At 51.1% G+C, this 10000-nt stretch overlaps 1 protein-coding gene across 3 annotated transcripts in view; it reads right to left on the bottom strand.

Annotated features, from left to right (window-relative positions):
* PROX1 (prospero homeobox 1) overlaps positions 1-4607 on the bottom strand; it is a 52270-nt gene extending 47663 nt beyond the window's left edge. Inside the window, exons 1-2 of one of the 3 annotated variants that reach the window (XM_068153410.1) lie at positions 4360-4607; positions 3961-4082 (exon numbers count right to left, since the gene is read on the bottom strand). The gene's annotated coding sequence lies outside the window, so the exon portion shown is untranslated. The remainder of the gene's footprint in view (positions 1-3960; positions 4083-4359) is intronic. The other 2 variants (XM_068153412.1, XM_068153411.1) reach the window with 2 other exon arrangements.
* Between the last annotated feature and the right edge of the window lie 5393 nt (positions 4608-10000).

Genomic DNA, 10000 nt, shown 5'->3' with positions numbered 1-10000 from the left:
GTTAGAAAGACAGCTTAGGTTGTCAAGATCTCTGCATAAATCTTCAGAAGCACACCACTTCTCTCTGAGTTACAGAGTTTTAAATTTGTGAAGGTTAAATTTGCTTTACATGTCACTTTTGATACTCCTTGCATGACAAGGGAAGTTAATGTTAAATTTACCCTCCACATCTCAAGCCTCAACTGACACGATGCGGCTTTCTCAGAAACCGAACATTTTCCATGCCTATGCAATTCAAAATCATACCAAGGGCCTCAGCACTTTCTAAGTCCATCCCTAAGCATGGCTAGCAGTATTTTCTTTACAAATTCACTTACAAAACTTCTGTTAAGGAGATATGATTACAACGTAGCTATGAATGACCTCTTAACAGCACAGCAATTACAGACGTGGGTTTACTGCATGTTCATTTGATATGCATTAACATTTTAACTGGAAACAGATTAATTTCTAGGTATCCAAGAGTTACTGTTATTAAACCTTTGGTTAGAGTAGTCTTCAGAAAGGAAAACGATGTCAGGTATTTAACTGCACTCATTACAAATAAATCAGTTTCTGCAATCAATTTTGTTAACTCATCTTGATCTACAAAGACGCCGCTCATTTTCTCCTAGATTAATTCATATACCTATGAGATGCAAAGGAAAATGTAAATCCAAACCCACCCTCCTCAGCCATTCTGAAGGACCCTAGCCTGACCTAAACAGCCACTCCACACACAGCAGCAAGGTGCTAAACTTGACGAATATTCATGGATGAATTCAAGGAGGTATCAGTTTATTGAACTGAAATGGCTCCTGTCTTCTCACAAGCCGACTACTTGCTGTGGTTCAGTGTCTGCCCGCTTCATGTCAGGCCATTATGCCAATGCCACACAAGAAATGTAACATGCTTCTGCTAATAGAAATATTTAGATCTTTCCCTCTAAAGCGCTACACAGGGTATGGCTTTGCCAGAATCAGCCAGGAAGCGCGGGATGAAAATTATTCCAGTCAACAGCATTTCACACACAAACCCACAGCTCCAGTCCGAAGAACAGATGACATCTTTTCACCATTGATCTGCTCAGCATTAAAATCATGTCAGCTGCTAATGAGATAGTACTATTTTTCCATACTGCTCAAACACAAGTTTTCTTGGGGAAAAGGGTTACCCAGCTCCCTTAGCCGAGGCATCTAATCAACACGTTTGAAACAAGGCAGAAATTATGAGCAACTATTTTTGTAGTAGCAACTACTTTATTAGGATTTCTTCGTTAGAAGGAATAAAAATTAGACTCTGATTGACTTCAAAATTACACTACCCGTTCTTTAGGCTTAAAGAAAAAAATGTGACCCTTGTCTTATGAACCTGATGATACCCAGGGCCCAATCCAGCAACTGCCCTGAATTCCAAACATGTGCAATTCCTATTGACTACGGGAGGAACTGACAGAGCTCAATAACAGGAGCGATTCATCATCTCATTAGTTCAGGCCTTTATTTTGGGGAGATGCAGGAGCCATCACATAGTCATGCTTGGTATTGCTTGAGGAAGTGGATTCTCTGAATAAGAAAAAGAAATCAGGCTGCTCAGGGTAGAAAATTGAAAACATTTCCCTCCTCTAATGCCAGTTGGGTCCTTGTTATTTCACTGATAGTGGTGAGAAAAGAGCTCACATAGTCTCTGTGCAGAGACAATATTAAAATGTTTGCATGATTCCTACTAAGAACTCAGCCCAAGTTCACTATGATCAATTTTTTTCCCCATGCTACATACGTGATGTTGTTAAATCACAATTCTTGAGTTAGTTGATCCAGCAGTTAGGCTGTACTTTGAGACAGAATAAATCATTATTTAGAGACTACAAATTGCAATATTTGCAATTCTGCCCTGAATCAACTTACAATTCCAATTGCAAAATGTGCCCATTATTAAAACTGTCTTAATTTATCAACCAATCATAAAAAAAGCCTGGGAGGCCTGGCAGGAAAGTTAACTGTAGACACTGACAGTACCATTCAGTGAATGCTGGATACTTTACAGAATAATTTAACGGAGAGCTGTTAGCAAAAAGTATCTACATTTTACTTTTTATCACCAACCAACTCCTGAACTGCTGATACTCTGTATACTTTTTGAGTATTAACAAACCTTGAGCAGTACGTGATACTGCTGCTCAAGGTAAGCTCTGGACAAAAAGCATGTAAAATAAAGGCAAAACAAGCTGCAGTGGTCGTAAACTTTACATGATTGATGGCAACTCACACAAAAACTGTGAGGAGACATAAAGGGTACGTGCCACATGCAAATCCATGGTTAAGGAAACTGTCTCTGTGTAATTCATTCTGTGTACTGCCAAACCTTCACAGAGGATGGAAGTGACAAGTAAGTTAAGCTTTTACACCTCGTGGTGATGCAGCTGTGTTTCTGTACCCTGAATTAGATAACCCTGGACCTTTCCGCCACCACGCAACGGCCATGGATGCACAGCTGAGCTTTCATGTGCCCCTTGCCTGTCCACAGACCCAGATGAGGGTTTTGGGGTAACACTCACCCCACAGACAGAAACACCATGGTGCTCACCATGACCACTCAGAACCTACGGGAAACTAGTGGGTTCCCAGATCCTCACCCAGGCAACTTTCACATGACGTTCAAGGGCACCTCTAGTCTGCAGCCGTTTCCCCTGCCAGCCATGAATGACATCTCCTACTTTGTCAAAGATACCAAGGTATTATTCTCCATGTCAGTTATTTCCACCCCTCTGAGAACTCTGTCCCACCTCGGATGCCCCTTTAGGGCCCATAGACCAGCCGCGGACACCGATTTACCGACCCTCTTCCCACGGCTGACCACCACCACCCGTCCCAGTGGCACCGGGAGGGTGGCGGCTGGGACCCTCCGCGCCCTTCTCTGCACCTGCCCCGGCTGCTCTGTCCTGCCCGCCACGGCCCCGCTGCAAACCGACCGGGGGCTGTGAATAGACACTCAACTTTCTTCTCCCCTCACCACAACCGGCCTCCGCAAAGAAATGCAGAGCGCTGGGCAGCCCCGCTCCGCCCCCGTGGCGCGCACGGTGCCGTGGAGCCGTGCTCCCGCTGCCCGTCGGGCCGCACGCTTCTGTCGGGCCCCACATGTTCAGTGCCCTCCCCCCCGCTCCCCCGGGCGCACACCCCAGACAGCCCTGAGCGCCTCCTCCGCGCAGGCCCCACACCCCCCAGCACCGTTCCCTCCTGCGCTTTAACTCCGTTTAAACACATGGCAAAGTGCTGCGGGTCACTTAGCCGATAAACAGAGAATGAAAAAAGCCAAGGCGGCTCTGAAGCTACGGCTAAGGACAAATTAAATCCCCTCCCGAAGCAAAAAAAAAAAAACCACAAAAAACAAACAACAACCAAACAAACACAACGTACCAATAATCCTAATCTTTTCCCAGATCAAGGCTCTTAGCCCGCGACTTGCATTTGATCTCATGTGCTCGCTACCTACCACTCAAATCCCATTTTCTATACATTTCCCCAATTCGCAGCTCCGTCCCGCCCTTGGAAATTAATAAAAGTAATTGCAAGGATAAGAAGAATAAGAAGAAAAAGTCCCTGCCCTTCCCGGTTTAGATTAAAAAGGAGAACTAGCAACATGCAAATGACAAGCAAATTGGAAGAGACAAAAAGAAAGGCAGCTAGAATAAACAAGACAAAGAGAAGGCTTAGAGGACCCGAGCAGGAGTTTAAAGGAGGGGATGGAGAACTTCGGCGGGGACGGGGTGGGGGGCGGAGGAGGAAGCTCGGAACAACAAAAAGAAGCCAAATACTCGCTGCGTTTTCCGTCCACGCAAAACTTGCCCTCCAACCCAGGGAGTAAAATAAAGACCAGTCCACAAAAGGTGGCAGAGAGAGCGCGGAGGGTACGCGGGGACGAGTCTGGGGGTGCAGGGCGGGGTGTGTGTGATGATCACCTAACAACGAGCAGGTCACTTACTCTTCAGCCCTGGGCAGGCTCCGGTGAGCGCTCCATCGGGCTCGGCGCTTACAAATCCTTACGGCTCTAGCTACTGGGGAATTAAAACTACTCAGCTAATAAAGTCAGTGCAATTTTGCCCCCTGGAAAAAGAAGCACAGGTTTGATAACGGTGATCAGTATTTTACCGGGGTTTTCATTCCCACACGCACACACACCTCCGCCCCCCATCCCATCCCAACCCGTTTAAAGCATCCCAAGCAAGTGGGAATAGTTTAAAAAAAAAAAAAAAAAAAAAAGAGAGAAAAAAAAAAAGTATAACATAAAATAATGTTTGTTTTTTTTTTTTTTTTAAAGACCCGAAAAGGCCGGGGGGGGAAAAGCAGCGAGGAGAACGCGGACACGGGAGCGAGTACTTACTCCGTGCGAAGGCGATGAAACTGAGCCCTTTTTTTTGCCGGCGGACAGCGAGGAAGGGCGAGGGACACGCACATGCACCCACCGCACGCGCCCCGCACACGCACGGACACGCGCGCACGGACAGACGGACACGCGCGCGCAGCCGGCGAGTCCCGCCGCTGATGAATATGGTAATCGGGGAGAGGGAGGGCGAAGTGCGGGCGGGCAGCGGCCGCGGTAGGGCTGCGGAGCTGCGGAGCGGCGGGACTGCGGAGCGGCGGGCGCGGAGCGGCGCGGGGGCGTGCGGGCGTGCGGCGGGGCAGGGCTGGGCTGGGGCAAGGCTGGCCGAGCCGAGCGAGCGCTCCGTACCGCCACAAGATTTACTTTAAGACACAGCTGAAGGAAACAGGAAGACTAGACGTCACGCTCGGAGTGACGTGAGCCCGGCCCGGCGCCCAATCGGCAGGCTCCTTGGGACGGACGGGGGGGACGGGGAGAACTTGGCAGGAGTGGGGAGAGAGAAGATGGGAGATCGGGGGGGCCGGGGGAAGGGGGGACTGGGGGGGGGACGGGAGAGGAGGGACCGCCCCGCCCCCGCGGGAAGGTGGCGGCGGCCGCGCACCTGCGTGGGGGCACGGACGGGCGGATGGACACGGGGCGGGGGCGCCGATAGCAGCGGCCCGACGGGGCGTCCCCCCCCCCCCCCGCAACGACGCAGACAAAAGCCGCTCCGAGTGGAAGAAGGAGGGGGGGAGAGAGAAACTTTAGGAAAGTCATCCCCGCGAGGGATGCCCCACACGGGAAAGTTTTCCACGGGGGAAGGCTTCCGCAGAAGAGTGCCGCCTGGGTGCGCCTCTTTCACGCGTTAAGCATCGGGGCGGGTAAAGTAAAACCCGGCTCACGGGCACTACCTCCACGCGGGTCATAAGTTTTAAGAGACGAACCCCCGCACACCCCCGGCATAGCGTCCCTCGCCGGCGCGCACGGCAGCGGCTGTGCCACGCACCGTGGGGCTGTCGCTTTCCACGTGTCTGACCAAAAACGCGAAAACGAGCATCAGTTTGCGACGAGGGGAACAACCGGCGGTGCCAACTCCCGGGTATTCGCTGCGGCCTCGCTCCCCGCGAACTGTGTGCCCAAAGTTTCAGCCAACTGAAACCCATCTCCAGCCCGATCCCGGCCGGTGCCGGCGGGAAAGCTGTGGGAATTTTTTTTGTTGTTGGGAAAAAAACCCAAAAGAGGATCTTCCCAGCAGGTCCAGAGAAAAGCCTGCAGGACGCGCTTTGTCCCGCCGTGAGGGCGACTTTCCGCGGCGTGGGGCAGGGAGCGCCCGCATCCCGCTTGCAGCGGAGAGTAGCCCGGCCGCTGCCGCGGAGCGGCGAGGCTGCCCGTAGGAAAACAGCCTTAGGCTTGCAGGCGGCAGGGGAATAAATTGTGGAGAGGGAAATAACGTCCTGCGGGCGGACGGACGGGCGGGCGGCAGCGCTGCAGGGCGCACGGTGGAAGGTAAGCACGGCGCTGCCTCGCCGGGCCCATCCGTGCTCGTCCCCGGGGCCCGGGGGAGAGGGAACGCCCTAATGCAGGGGAGAGCCTGGACGGGGCGAGGGAGAGGAGGGCTTGTACCGCCGGCCTCTGCCAAAACTTGCGCCGCAGCTCCGTGCCAGCGGCAAGGGGCCGGACCGCGCCTCGCCCCCTGCCCGCCCTGCTGCTGTCCGCGCGGGGAGCCCCTCCGTGTCCCCCGTGAGGGTCTGTATCCTACGAGGTGAGCCGCGGGGCGAAGCCCCACGGATGAATGCAGACAGGCCCACCACCTGCCGCGGGGCTGGCCGGGCTCGGAGGCCCTTCGGCGGGGCACACTGCTAGGGCTACCATTCACCGCCAAAGTTTGGGAGCCGGCACGAGCAGCAACCCTCCCTCCCCAAGGACCTGCCCTGCCCACGGGGGCGAAACGCGTGGCTTTTGGCGGTAGCCCTTGTCCCCACTGCCCGCCTGCAGGGCGGGCTGATCGGGAGGTTGACGGCTCCGCGGTGGGGAGCAGGGTCAGTAACACAGGTGGGTGGATGCTTAACTGGACAAACCACCCGCTGTGGATCACTTCAAAATCGCTCGGTCGTGACTGGCCGAAGTGGCCCCGTCGCTCTGCCGGAGCTGCCGCTGGGAAGCTGGTCCCGAATTAAAAACCGTAAATCTCCCAACCCCTGCCCCGGCCGGCGGATCACGAGGAGGTATAGCCGGTGACACTTCCCCCTAGTCGCAGTCTTTTGAGGCCGATGTGGCACGCAGCGAGCGGCCCGTCGGGGCGCACACACTGGCGTGCGACTGGAGCCCCAGCCCGGCGCGGTACACGGCAAGGAGAGTCAGGGCTGGGCTATCTGCGGCTCTTCCCGGGTCCCGCGGCAATGGCAGAGCCCCGGTCCTCGCCTCTCAAGACCGGGCACCCTCACAAGCCGTGTCCGCTCACAAGCCGTGCCTTGGTCGGAGGCCTGTTCCTACGCCATCTCAACGCCATGGGTGACCACAAATTCCGGTGCAACAGGGCACGGCCTAGAGCACTCCACGGCGACCGCTTTTGTCCCCCAGCCCATGCACCGGGGGGGCGCCCGGGGCCGTGCCCGCTGTCCGTCGTGGCCTTCGGGCCGCGACAGCCTCTGCCCGCCAGGGCGGCTTCACTGCCGGTTGTTTTAACGCGACTCTTTCAGAATTTGGGGCGCTGGGTCCTCCACAGCCGGAGAACGACGGAGCAGGGACCGACTGCGAACGACCACCACGGCGGCCCGCGGTGCACTGCGCTCTGCGGGCGCGGAGAGGCGGGCACGACCCTAGTTGGGTCCCTGCTTTTTCTTGAGGGGGTTGACTTGCCGGGCTGACAGCTCGGTCTCCCGCTGTAGCCTTAAGTGCTGCCGGGGCTACAGAACAAGGGTGCAGAAGTGTGTCTGGAAGCAGAGGGAGATAGGCTAAATTTGGCGGGTGAAAGACTCACTTGAATTCTTCCCCACCTCCCCCTACTCCCCTTTTTCTTTCTTTTTCTTTCTTTTTTTCTTTCTTTTTAATTTTAAAAAGGGCACTGGGATACACAGAGAGATGAAGCTGAATCGTGGAAACGTTAATAAATAAAAACTGCCTCTAACACTGAGCTTGTCACCACTGGGGCGTAACTTCAGCCGCTGTTGATTTACCCAAAAGAGAAACCGAGGCACTGAGAGTCGAGTGATGTCCCCAAGGTCACACGGCAGAGCCGTGGCAGCCAGCCTGGCCCGAGGCATGGGTACCATGTGCACAGGCTTCCCTTCACGGTCCGGCCCTGCTGCCTGGTGTCTGTAGCTGCTTACAAGTTACCTTCCTTCAGCCCCGTGTCTGGTGACTTTTCCAAGTCTAAACACATTGGCCATATGACCTGCCACACCAGTAAGCCCAGCTGGAATGAAATGCATGCTTTCCACTCATCCCCCATCCCAGGCACTGACTGCACAAGATCCTTTCTCTTTTTTAATCCTGGAGGATAGTCCAACCCTTAAGGAATGCAACCTGATGTTTCAAAGCTCAGCAGCAAAAGTAATCCCCCACCCATCATCCAAATTTTAGAGTTGGAGAGTAAGCTTTTTTCCTCTAGAATTTAATCCCTCAGAAAGGGTCCAGGGGACTCCTGTGCCAGCAGCTTATGTTTAGAATTTGCAGTGAATGAAGTTGTCCCTGGTGCCTTCTCCAGGGCTGAGTGGCTTGGGCAGTGGTAGGGCAGGCACTTGCTGTGGGTGCGTGCGTGGCTGTTCCTGTCCCTCTCTGCCCCTAGTGCCCTGACCGACTGCAGGCATGGTCCCCACTAGTGAACTGTCATAGATTCCAGCGTGTCTTCAAAGTCTTGTAGAAGTCCCAGGTCCTTTTCCTGGTAACTAATAGATCGTGAAGTAGTCACCCTTCCCTTTTCTTGACCATTAATAGATGATAGTGTAGTTGCACTCCTTGTTTTTCTGAGTTACAAGTGTTTTGGATCCAAATAAAAAGTTACTTATGTTTACAAAGTTTGGATTCAAAGCATTAGGTCTGCCTAATGCTTAGTGTGTTTCACAAACTCCAGGCCAAAGCACATTTCCTTCAGACAGATGAGTTGTCAGGTCTGTGTTCAGCTGCAAGGTTTGTCCCAGCAGTAATTAATCCTCATCCAAATGTTGGTGTCTCTGAATAGAAAAGGTTTCCTACAAGCTGACATCTTTCTGTGCTTGTATTTCTTTCTTAGGGAAAAAAAAAAACCCCAAACCAAAATGAAACAAAGAGATGGAAGAAACTTAGGAAAACTTTTGCAGCGTGCCCATGTCCCTTTGGAGTCTGACAGCAAAATTGAAAGTGACAGGGGTATATTGTTGAAACTGCCTTTTCTTTGATCATTTTCCTTGCTGTGTCTGTTCCAACTAAATGAGAGAAAGGGGCTGTGAATACATAGCAGGTTTTCTTTTTTCTTTCTTTCCTTTTTTTCCCCCCCTTTATCAGAGGTGGGGAAGGTCCAAGTACTCCCATGCATAAAAAGAAAATCACCCCACAACCACAAAGGCATGTTTCTGCTGCTAACTTTATGCTGATTCGAGTTAAAAATAACTCTCCTGATATCAATACAGCATCATCGGGGTGTGTGTGTGAGAAAGAGAGAGGAGGACTGGGTGCCTGATGTGTGTAATTGCTGAATTTAGAGCCTTTTCTTGCTTCCCCCTGCCCCAGCTCCTCCTTTCAAAAACAAATCCTTTGGAAGAAAATGCCTTTAACCTGGAGAGTGAATGCAACCTGGGTGGTTCAGCAGAGTGCTATTTAATTCAAGAACCTGGTATTGATGAAAACAGAATTCTTAACAAATCATAGCAATTAAAAAAACAACAACCCAACAAACCCAACACAGACCAACAAACAAACCAACAACCCACAACAACAACAACAACAAAAAAATCTCACAACCTCCAGAGAGGAGAAAGTGAACTAAACTAATCCTATTAAACGTGGTAGCATGTTTCTGTGCAGCTCGCTGAGAGATTAAGCACAGGAAAAGGGATAAGTGCTGCTTCAGTTTCACTAAACTAATGTGACAACTTGTCATTGGAAATCTTTACAGCTTGTTAGCAGATGACTAGCTGATTCAGATATGTTTTCTACCATTTCTTTGTGTCTGGGGGTGGGTATTTTTTTTCTTTCCTGTTCCTTTCTTATCCATACTGCTTTATTTTGCTTTTTAATCCTTCATGTCTCCTTCAAGTCAAAACATTTAACTTGCTTTAATCAATATTTTGTTTTGAAGATGTCCCTTGACCTTTTGTTTGTGCAAATTAACCTTCAAGGGCACCTCATTCATTCATTAACCTCAGTGGGATGCCGTATCCCTTGTACATGGCATTTTAGGATTCACAGAACACTTACAAATATTTAAGACATACTGCAGTGAATGACTGCAGTTGCTACTACTACTGCTACTGTAATACATTCACTTTCCTTCCTTCCTTCCTTCCTTCCTTTCTTTCTTCTTTCTTTCTTTCTTTCTTTCTTTCTTTCTTTCTTTCTTTCTTTCTTTCTTTCTTTCTTTTCTTCTTTCTTTCTTTCTTTCTTTCTTTCTTTCTTTCTTTCTTTCTTTCTTTCTTTCTTTCTTTCTTTCTTTCTTTCTTTCTTTCTTTTCTTTTCTTTCTTACTT

This window comes from Melanerpes formicivorus, unplaced genomic scaffold (assembly GCF_026170545.1).
Source record: "Melanerpes formicivorus ecotype bairdi unplaced genomic scaffold, bMelFor1.0.p_v2 SCAF_26, whole genome shotgun sequence".
Taxonomy (NCBI): domain Eukaryota; kingdom Metazoa; phylum Chordata; class Aves; order Piciformes; family Picidae; genus Melanerpes; species Melanerpes formicivorus.
This window is presented reverse-complemented; position numbering and strand designations above follow the sequence as displayed.